Below are 11,075 nucleotides of genomic sequence, written 5' to 3' on the forward strand. Positions count from 1 at the left end.
CTGATTCTAAAAACCACCGAAGTAAAGACAAGGATAGAGAAAGCTCAAATAGGGTTCTTCAAAATGAAAAAGGTCTTCTGCAGTCACGATATAAGCCCAAGACTGAAAATCAGGCTTGTCAGATGTTACATCTTTTCTATCCTGCTCTACGGAGTAGAGAGTTAGTCTCTGACAGAAAGTCACTTGAACAGACTAGAAGAATTTGAAATGTGGATTGACAGGCAGCTGTTACGTATAAACTGGGTTGACAAAATCAGAAATGAGGAGGTGATAAGCCACCTGGGAAAGCCAAGGGAAATCATCAAAACCATAAAAAAAGCGAAAGTTAGAATATTTCAGACATGTGATGCGACACCCGGAAAAATATGGCATACTTCACTTACCGTATAAGACACTCCCGACTATAAGTCGCACCTACCTTTTTTGGTGAGGAAAACAAGAAAAAGAAATCTGCCTCTACCTCCCAGCAATTTTGCCTCATTGCAGCAAACAGCAAACAGCCTACTTTACTTTCATTTTCGTTTTCAGGATAGCTTGATTAGCACAAGAAAAAAAAATCTGCTCCCAGCAATTTACCTCCTTGCAGCAAGCAGCAGAGGCCCGCACAGCAATAGGTAATGGCAATCCCTGAAGCTTGAAACAACTGAGAATCGGGAGGCCGATCCAACGGACAATCCGTTATGCTAATTAGGTTGTGCTGAAGCTGAAATGGGCTGTTTCTTCTTGCTGCTTACTGCAAGGAGGTAAATTGCTGGGAGGCAGAGGCCAAAGGGTGGGGCCAGTGGGTGGGTGGGGCTACGTTCAGTATATAAGACACACCCAAATTTTCACCCCCTTTTAGGGGGGGGGAAGGTGCATCTTATACTCCAAAAAATACGGTAATCCTCCAGGGAAAGATTGAAGGCAAATGAGGTCCAGGCAGAAAAAGATGATCATGGGTTCAAAATCTAAGGAACTGGTTTGGACAAAACTCAACAGCACGTTTTCATGCGGTTCTTGATAAAAATAGGATCGCTAACATTATCGCCAATTTCTGATGACAGATATGGCACAAGAAGAAGAAGAAGAAAAGTAATATCAAGATATAATATGTTATCATTAAAAGCAGCTTTCCAGCAATGATTGCATATATAGATAGGCTTGGTCTGATTAAGTTCTATTCCAACACTATTAACCAGTTGTATACAAGTTTCTCTAGGCAAAAATTGATACTTTAAAACTCTATATGTATTATATTACTCTCTGCAATTCTATCCATATTATTATATTTTTTTTCTGTATTTTTTAAATAATTTTCAATAAAAATTATATATATATATATATATATATATACACACACACACACACACACACACACACACACATACATACATACATACATACATACAAGTTCTATAAATATATTGTGAGATAAAGAATAGGGACAATTCTAATGGTAGAATAGACCCAGACTTCCTCCACTAGTCCCTGAGAGCAAAGTATGCAGAAAGTAGGATGATGTTAAAAGCCAAGTAACTAAATCTTTAGTGAGAAAAATGATTGTTGTGCTTCAAACTATTTGTTAGTTTTCAGCTACTGATCTAGTTAAGCAAACAACAACCGCTTCCAAAGCTAACTTCACCCAAGTAAAAGACTTGGCTAGCAACTGCTTCTTTTAAATACCACTCCTCTCTTATACAAGGAACATTCTCAAAATGTTATACAACTATAACTGATTCTTGTGTATTGCATCATTCTTAGCACTTATCATATTCCTGGAGTTTTCAAGATTGTTGTGGAGCCCCACAACAACAACAACAAAACGTGAGGGCAAGAATCACATGATATTCAGAAAGACATTGGCATCTTTAAGTCAGTCGGGATAAAAACAAAATCTTGAAAACCCTATGAATAAAATCCCAGGCGGAGAATTTAGGGAGTCAATTAAAACAGATTATCCTGGAATAGCTTTCTTCCCATGGCCTCCATATCTGGCTTGTGTTGCCTCTTCCCACATACATTTAATTTCTCCTCACAATCTCTCACAAGACCCCTAATGAGTCCTGGAAGATGTAATACATGCCTGGATGCATATGTTGACCTTAATAGGTTCAGACTGTGCAGTCTACCTGGCTTTTATTAGGCCAACACATCTTGTTCACTGATGAAGCCAAATTCAGTTATGGAAATAAGTCGGGCAGATTTAGTATCAGAGTGGTGAAACTTCTGAGAATTACTGTACTGTAGTATTCTGATCTGAAATACTGCCTTTACCACAAAGAAAATAATGCAGGTAGTCCTTGTGAGAAAATAACAATTAAATCAAGTTGCAGGGAACAAAATAGGAGCAGGATGTAGGAAGTTAGCACCCACCCCTCTCCTAGAAAAATGATATATTTTAGGAGATATTAAAAGGGCAGAATATTTCCCCTAAAAGGGAGGCAGAAACTCAGACACCCCCCCCCCTTTGTCAATGGGCCATTAAGGCCTGGGCCAGTCTATTCTACATAACGAAGATTTACCTCCTTCAGGCAGAGCGATAATAGGAATCCCAAAGCCCTTTCATTAGATCATCACCCAGCAAGGCTCAACCAAGCTTGGGACTCAAAAACACAACCTACAAAGTTACCCCTGAATGGCCCCATGGGAGTCTGACAACCAATCAGAATACAAGCTCAAATACAACCGAGGGGGGTGGGTAGAAAACTCAGGCACTCTCAGCATCTCTTCCCTTTTTTCCTTCACCCAAGATTTTCAAGGCATGTGATCCTGTCCACCATTAAAACCATCTTTTCAAGCAGCCACCATGTTTCCAGTGTCTTCTTTCCCCACATGGAACTGAACCCAGAAGGAAATTTCTTCCAACAAGGACTATGCAAACATGAATGGGACTGCCAAGCATTTAAATGCAGCTACAGTATAAATCATAAGTGAGACTAGGCTGCAACAATGCTGACACTCATTGCCTTCACAATGCATGCATGATTTAAACGTAGCAAGATTCTGGCACATGCTTTTTCCTGCTACAGATTGGCTTAGCTCCATTTTGAAAAAGGTAGGAAGCCAAATATTGCTAACTGAACACGTTTACATTTATTTTGGGAGATTATGTTCAGGGCATTAAATATAATCTTGAAAAAAAAATCATTTTGAAACTTGGGAGAGATACACATGATGAATTCAAATTAAGGCTGTTCAGGCCCATTGTCTTTGACAGAATATTGCATCATTAACCAGCAGGAAATTTGCAAAGGGAGTTGTCGGTTTGGGAAGGGAATTACCATCACCAAGATGAGTGAATTAGAAACAAACAACAACATAAAAACTGTTGGCAGGCCTCTGAAACTGAAGAAATTTTATTACTGCCACGTGAAATCTTATGCAATACTATCCCAATATTCATATGAAAATATTTTAGGTTATGTTCAAGCATGGGCATAAATACTATAGCCCAGTGATGGTTAATCTTTTTGGTGCCGAGTGCCCAAAGTGTGCATGCGAATGCACCAGTAGTGGGTTTCAATTTTCTTCGCTACCGGTCCGCTGTGTTTTTGATGACATCCGGGAGGGTGGGCGGAGCTTCATAATGAGTCCCCCCTGCGCATGTGCAGCAGAGACCCGAAGACCAGCTGGCTGGCGGGAGGTGTGCGCGCATGCACGGTGGAGTTGGGCTGGGGCAATGGCTGGCGTGCCCGCAGAGAAGGCTCTGTATGCCACCTGTGGCACGCGTGCCATAGGTTCACTATCACGACTGTAGCCTAAATCCTGTGTGATAAGATTGTCACAGCCCCGCACAATCCCAAGATAATTTAAAAACACTCAAAGACTTAATGAACATGGAGATCCTCCTTTGCAATTTATCTGCTTGCTTCAAATACCTACCAGGTATGCTGCAATTTACCTTTGAAACTCCCCAGTGTTAAAGATACCATTGAAATGAAGGCTCCTCACCCCCACCCAAAAATCATGAACATTTAGACCAGAATGTCTACTTACCACGGCAGTAACAAAAGTTCTGTCAGCTGGCTGTTGAAGTCCACATGTCTTTTAAGTTGCCAAGGTTGAGAGACACTGGTCTAGATAGCAGAGACATTTGGGCAGTTCTTTTGACTAATTGCAACTGGTTTTTTTGTTGGGGCAAAAAATTGAATACGTTCTTTGTTGGGGGTAGAGGAAGGTAGAAGTTAACAGGGAAAAAATAAACGTAAAACTTGTATTTTCATGCTTGTGAAGCTAAGCGAATACCTTTTATCTTTTAGTAGGATAAGAGGAACAAGGAAGTCTGTAAAATAAATGAAATGGCATCCTCAAGGAATCTAGAAATTGATGATAGGAATCTATTTTAAAAAATGGATCCTGCTTAGATATCAATTGATTTATCCAGTGTTCTCAATTTCTTAATTTTTAATTTCAGAAGGTCCAGTTGACAGAACTTGTGTTACTGCAAGTAGCAGCAACTCTTTTTGTGATGTTTTCTGGTCATGTACCTTTCCTGTTATTTGGAGCACGGCTGGAAAATACATGATGTGGCAATTTCTATTTCTATAATACACCGCTGTAGAAGGAACTGCATAGCACCGAAACATGTTTACCTCAATGGCTCACTTAAGCTGCATTGGAATAATAATAAGACATCCAGCAGATATTTCTGGGACCAAGCCTGTCTTGGTATATTTTGCAACTAGTTGGAATGGCAAGAGAGAAAGGAACATAAACGTTTCCCCCTAATCTGGGAAAAAGTCTGTAATGGTAGGAATTATAACACAATATTAACAGGTTTGAGAAAGCTGCTATAAACCAACAGGAGTTCTAATGTCTGGCTTATCTAGATAGTCAGAGAGGATCAAAATAATGTGTGTGAGTGCGTGTCTCTAGTCTTTTTTATTTTGTGAAGATCCAAAGTTGCGTAGGAGCTCTGCAATAAGTGATTCGTTCATGTTGTGTAAGTATTTCTTTGTCTGTTTGGCAATGATTTGCAAAACTCTTACCTACAGTTTAAGAAAGCCAGTTTGGTATAGTAGTTAGGGCATCGGGTTAGAAGTCAGGAACCTGTGAGGTCTAGTCCTGCCTTAGGCATAAAGCCATTTGGGTCACCCAGGAAGGGAACAATGGCAAATGTCTTTGGAAACACCTTGCCAAGAAAAGTGGAAGGACCTGTCCTGGCAGTCTCTGAGAATCGGACACAAGGGGAGGAAAAAACCCTACAGTTTAAGGAACTGTAGTTGAAGGAACTACAGAAGGAGTATCATAGGGATATTGTTATTAAAAAGAATCAAGATACCGATTATATTCTGGAATGTATCCCTGATAAATCATTTCAGCAAAACTAGTTAAGATGTCTTTATCTCTTCTGGTTCTAATGAAATTAAAGTCAATGGAAAGAGAAAATAGAATATATATGCATACAGGTAGTCCTCTACTTACAACCATTCATTTAGTGACTGTTTGAAGTTACAATGGCGATGAAGAAAGGCACTTCTGATAGTTTTCACACTTATGACTGGAGCAGCATCCACATGATAACGTGATCAAAATTCAGATGCTTGACAACTGGAATGTATTTATGAGAGTTGCAGTATGCCAGGTTCATGTGATCACATTTTGCAACCCTGTAACAAGCAAAGTCAATGGGGAAGCCAGATTCACTTAACAACTGTGTTAATAACAACTGTAGTGATTTACTTAACAACTATGGCAGGAAAGGTCAGAACACCGGGCAAAATTCACTTAACTATTTTGCTTAGCAAGAGAGGAAAATGGAAATTTTGAGCTCAATTGTGGTCGTAAGTCAAGGACTACCTATATAATTGCATACCTAGGGGCACACACAGTGGTGAAATCTGAAATTTGTAACTACCGGTTCTTGGTGTGGCTTGGTGGTGGTGGGTAATGTGACTGGGTGGGCATGGCCATTTTTTTTTTTTATATTTAAAACCATTTTTTCTACAACCTCTTTGGCGAAGAGGTTGTAAAAAATGCTTTCAAAAGGCTCAGACGATCCCAGCTGAGTTGCCTGATCGGCAGAGGCTTTTTTTCTTTTAAAAGCGTCTGCCGATCAGGCAACTCATCTTGGATCATCAGAGGCTTTTAAAAGAAAAAAAGCCTCTGCCGATTAGGCAACTCATCTTGGATCATCAGAGGCTTTTAAAAGAAAAAAAAGCCTCTGCGGATTAGGCAACTCAGCTTGGATCATCAGAGGCTTTTAAAAGAAAAAAAGCCTCTGCTGATTAGGCAACTCAGCTTGGATCGTCAGAGGCTTTTAAAAGCATTTGACGATCCCAGCTGATCCTGCATGATCATCAGAGGCTTTTTTTTTTTACTTTTAAAAGCACTTTTTCGGCCGAAGAGGTTGTAGAAAAAATGCTTTCAAATTTTTTTTAAAAAGCCTCTGATGATTGTGCGACTCAGCTGGGCATTGGGGGGGGGGGGCAGGGATTTTTGCTACCGGTTCTCCGAACCATCACTACCAGATTGGGTGATCCAGTCCGAACCGGGAGCATTTTACCCCTGGGCACACATCCCAGAATGTTGGCCACCCATCTTTTTCTACTTTCTTCATAACAAATCTTGCTGCACAACAAAGCAGCTACTGTTTCAAATACACAGAATGCAACAACAAATGTCCCAATGTTTAAAGCAAATAATTATAGTCATCTTCATATAAAGCAGGTGAAAGACTTTTCAGAAATGTGTACTGAAGGTGTGAGGCTGCGTTCTTTGGTGTAAAAATAGTGACAAGTATAAAAAACATGTCCTCCCAGTAAAACATTTACAACACTTTTAACAGCAATAGACCACACCTATTATATTGCTTTTTGAGAAACTTTAATGTTCCAAGAAGCTTAACAGACAATATGTCAAAGGTGAGTAACTTGGGGTCCTTTGGATGTTGCTAAACCAGAAGTTTGGAAGTCTGGCAAATTAAATTATACCTAGTGATTTTAAAAATATTTTTAAAAAAATCTCAGAAGAGTTTGAAGTAGTTATAAAAGTGCAAGACAAAGTTACAGGAACGTGTTCTGACCTAGGCTTCCTTAGAAATTAAACTGCACAAACTTAGTCCCGGCAAACCTCCTTAATTCATATGGCTGTAAATTACTTTCATTTACAGTCCGCAAGGCTTGATAAACAGTCTTTCAGAGGAAGGTTATCAACACCCACCTATCTCATGTGGAATACTGCCAAAGAGTTAATTTCCAGATGCAGGGCAAGGCCAAACTTGGCACAGAGTCACAAACAGAATTTTCAAATCTTGAATCGGCCAGATGAACTAATTGCTTCCTGCAAAAGCTCATGTCCCATTGCTTCTTTTATGTCTTATGGAAGGGGCCAATCAACTCCAAGCCTTACTCCCAAGTCGACCCTATTTCTTAATTGTTCTTGTCTCCTGGCAGCTCTGAGTATGCACACACTGGGAATAGGCTTACGCTGTTCTTTTGCCTCGCTGATGTTAGACTCCGGAGACTCCAGGGGCAGCAAAGAACTACCAGATGGCCTTGGCCCCCTCTGCCTCAGCCTCAGAGCCATCGTCTGAGCCTTCCCCAGACTCCAGGACTGGCCCACATTCCTCCCCGACCTCCTCACTGTCCGAATCTGCTGCCAGCTCTGCTGGCCGCTGGCGGGCCACAACATAATGGTGGTTAACGAAGATATTGGGCATTAGTCCTTCATTCCTGCCATAAGTGAGAACTGACTCAATATTTACAGGAAAAACTTTGGAAATTTACTATATATGTTGACAGCAGCAAGACTATTGTATGCACAAAAATTGAAGGACACTTCGATTCCTACCATGGAGGAATGGTTGCAGAAGTTGATGGAATTGGCTGGAATTGCAAAATTGATTATTTTGATCAAAGAAAAGAATATAAATACTTTTGTTTCCACATGGAGACCGCTTCTGAACTTTGTGCTTGAAGTGCAAAAGAATGAAACTTTGATCTTGGGTTTTACCAATTAGGTTGATAGATCTTTATAGAAATGGCTTATTCATATTATTATGAAAAAACAAAGTTATGTTAATGCCTTCTTTTACTGCAGCATTGAGTCAGAAGTAAAAAAAAAATCCTACCTTTCCTCACTTCTCTTCCCCCTCTTCCTCCCCATCGTTCTTCTATTTACTTTTGTATTTTGTATCTTATTTTATTTTATAACTCAATAAAAATGTTAAACTGGAATACTTACAGGAAAAACTGAATTGCTATGTCATGATTACTGCACACTAAATTCCCATGTTGTGTGGATTAGTTAGATATGCAGAAAACATTGTTCATCCAATGAATGCACATCCCACAATGTATCAGTAGCGGTACTGTAATTTGCTAACTGAATGTTATGTTTCTGGTAGCTGTAGTCACCATTTCATGCTTCCATCATGTCATTAATCTGTATATTGTTTGTGGTGTTTAAGGTAATAGTTTCTTTTCTATCTTGTTTCCCCCAAAATAAGACATCCCCTAATATGCCCAATCGGGCTTTTGAGGGCATGGCAATAAGGCAGAGCGCTTATTTCAGGGTTCAAAAAAATATAAGACGGGGTCTTATTTTCGGGAAAACAGTAATCATATCAGTTGAGAATTTGTGTTCCTTTTTAAAACCAAATCAGACACTTCCTGAGTTTGAAATAAAAACCCAGGATGCTGTTGAACCTAATGCTAAACATTTTTGCAGACTTTTTTTTCTCCTTTAACAAGGAAATAGCAGGAGGTAGATAAAAAAGAACGGAATGACTGAAGAAGTTTTACTAAGGGAAAAACCTATGTTGCTTTCTGCTTACCTCCTAAAAGTGGTGGTGAGAGAACATCACAAATCTGGGTTCACTGTCTTCGGTGCCTTTCCAACATTGGCACCCTCCAGAAGAGAGGAACTTATTCAGCTTTAGAGATGTTCAAATTGCAGCTCTCACCGGTTGTAGGAAGGAGAATTAATGGCCCAATAGAAACAGAACTGTCCAACATTTCTTTGTTCTTACTGGTTGGGGAATTCCATACATCTTAAAACTTGGCCCAAGTTTGAGAAATACTTTTTTTAAACAGTCAGATCTGTTTTCATTATTGCATATGGTCCATCAGTTAACCCCACCTCAATACTCAGTTTGCTAGCCTAAGACAACCCGAGTGCTGCCGAATGGTGGGGCGAGCTCCCGTCATTCAGTCCAGCTCCTGCTGACCTACCGTTTTCCTGAAAATAAGACCCTTATATTTTTTTGAACCCTGAAATAAGCGCTTGGCCTTATTGCCATGCGCTCAAAAGCCAGATTGGGTTTATTATCAGGGGATGTCTTATTTTGGGGGAAACAGGGTAGAAGTACATAATTTGGCCCTAGTCTCTCCCGTCTATATTGGGATTTATTATTCTGAAAGAAATTTGAACTTTCTCATAGTTTCATTAGCTACTTTCTCATTCAAATATGTATTGATTGCTTTCAAGTCCCTACTTTGCATTTCCACAAAGCATAGAAGGACTGAAATTTTTTTTTCCTGCTACAGAAATGCTTCTCTTGCTCCAGGAGATTCTCCAGCCATTCTTTGTGGTTTGTTAGTCATCAACTGAATCAGATCTCTATAGCTCTTCCTTGTTTTAAACACATGATCCATTTTTATAGAGAAGTTAACTCTTATGACCAACATTTGCTTATATGTCAACAAATCAGTGTTGGCTCTTAGTGACCACAGATACTTTAAACCTTTTCCAGTTTGATCTGTGTCCAACCTGGCCCTTCAGGTCTTCCAACAGTCTACAGTAATCTATCTTAACTAAACATTTTCATCATGATGAAAAGGGACTGTTACACAAGTTGTCACGAACATTAAATGGATAAAATAGAATAGAATAATAGAGTTGGAAGGGACCTTGGATGTTTTCTAGTCCAACCTCCTGCTTAGGCAGGAAACCCTACACCACTTCAGACAAATGGTTATCCAACAACTTCTTAAAAACTTCCAGCGTTGGAGCATTCACAACTTCTGGAGGCAAGTTGTTCCACTGATTAATTGTTCTGTCAGAAAATTTCTCCTTAGTTCTAAGTTGCTTCTCTCCTTGATTACAGCTTCCACCCATTGCTTCTTGTCCTGCCCTCAGGTGCTTCGGAGAATAGTTTGACTCCCTCTTCTTTGATGATCTCTAAGATTTTGTTTTTAAGTGAAACTGATGAAGTATGCTTTCAGAACAATTCCATCTGACAAGGACAAGCTGTTCTTAGTTATGGGGAAAGAATTTCAATAACATTTCAAAAACCTTGAAAACAACCTGTGGCCATCTAGACCTGTTTAAAGCAATGCTAAAATGTTCTATATTTAGAGAATAAAAAGAGAAGCACTTCGTGCTACATACTTCACACTGGGTTGAGTCTCCTTTTTTTCAGACCCATATTTGATTTAAACAATGCAAAGTTAGTCGGGAAACATTTTAGGTGTTACTCTCTTCCTGTCCCTTAATGGATTATTTATAAAGCAGAAATAATGTAACATAATGCCTTTGCTAAAGCACTCTAAATGGAATAAATCTAGACATAGTTTTTTAAAATGTATTTTCTATCAAGGCTTTGTTTTTCATAACACTGCAAATTCAACAGCTGTAAAAACTGTCACCAAAGAGGAATAAAGAGAGAAGGGACAAAATGCAACTCCAAGCACAAAAGGAAGTCCTTTCTCCGTAATCAATAATTATCCTCAACTGAGCTTATTTTTCATGAGTAAATGGAAATAGGAGATTTCATGCAGGACTTAGTCAATGGGAGGCATCTGCTTCCCCCCCCCCCCAATTCACTTAAGTCCTCCTCTCTGCATGAAATCTCCTTTCTTTCCACACTCTACCTTTTTTTATTGCCAATGTGCGTCCTGGAATCCATGTTCACCTTTAATCTGCATCAAATTCCCACACGAAGCAGATCAAGCAGAAAATTGTAATTAAACTTGTTTGAATTTAACCTGCATAACTACTTCGCAATGTTATTTGAACTTGAACTTCTTGATCCATCATAACATTTCCCTCACATTGTTAAACCTCAACATAAAAGACTTTAGTATACTAAGATAAATATACTGTCAAATGACAGAGTCATATGATGAGTTATCTGTTTAACAAGGGCTTGCAAA

This window comes from Pantherophis guttatus, chromosome 6 (genome assembly GCF_059756535.1).
Source record: "Pantherophis guttatus breed Tessera chromosome 6, ASM5975653v1, whole genome shotgun sequence".
In the NCBI taxonomy this organism is placed as follows: Eukaryota; Metazoa; Chordata; class Lepidosauria; order Squamata; family Colubridae; genus Pantherophis; species Pantherophis guttatus.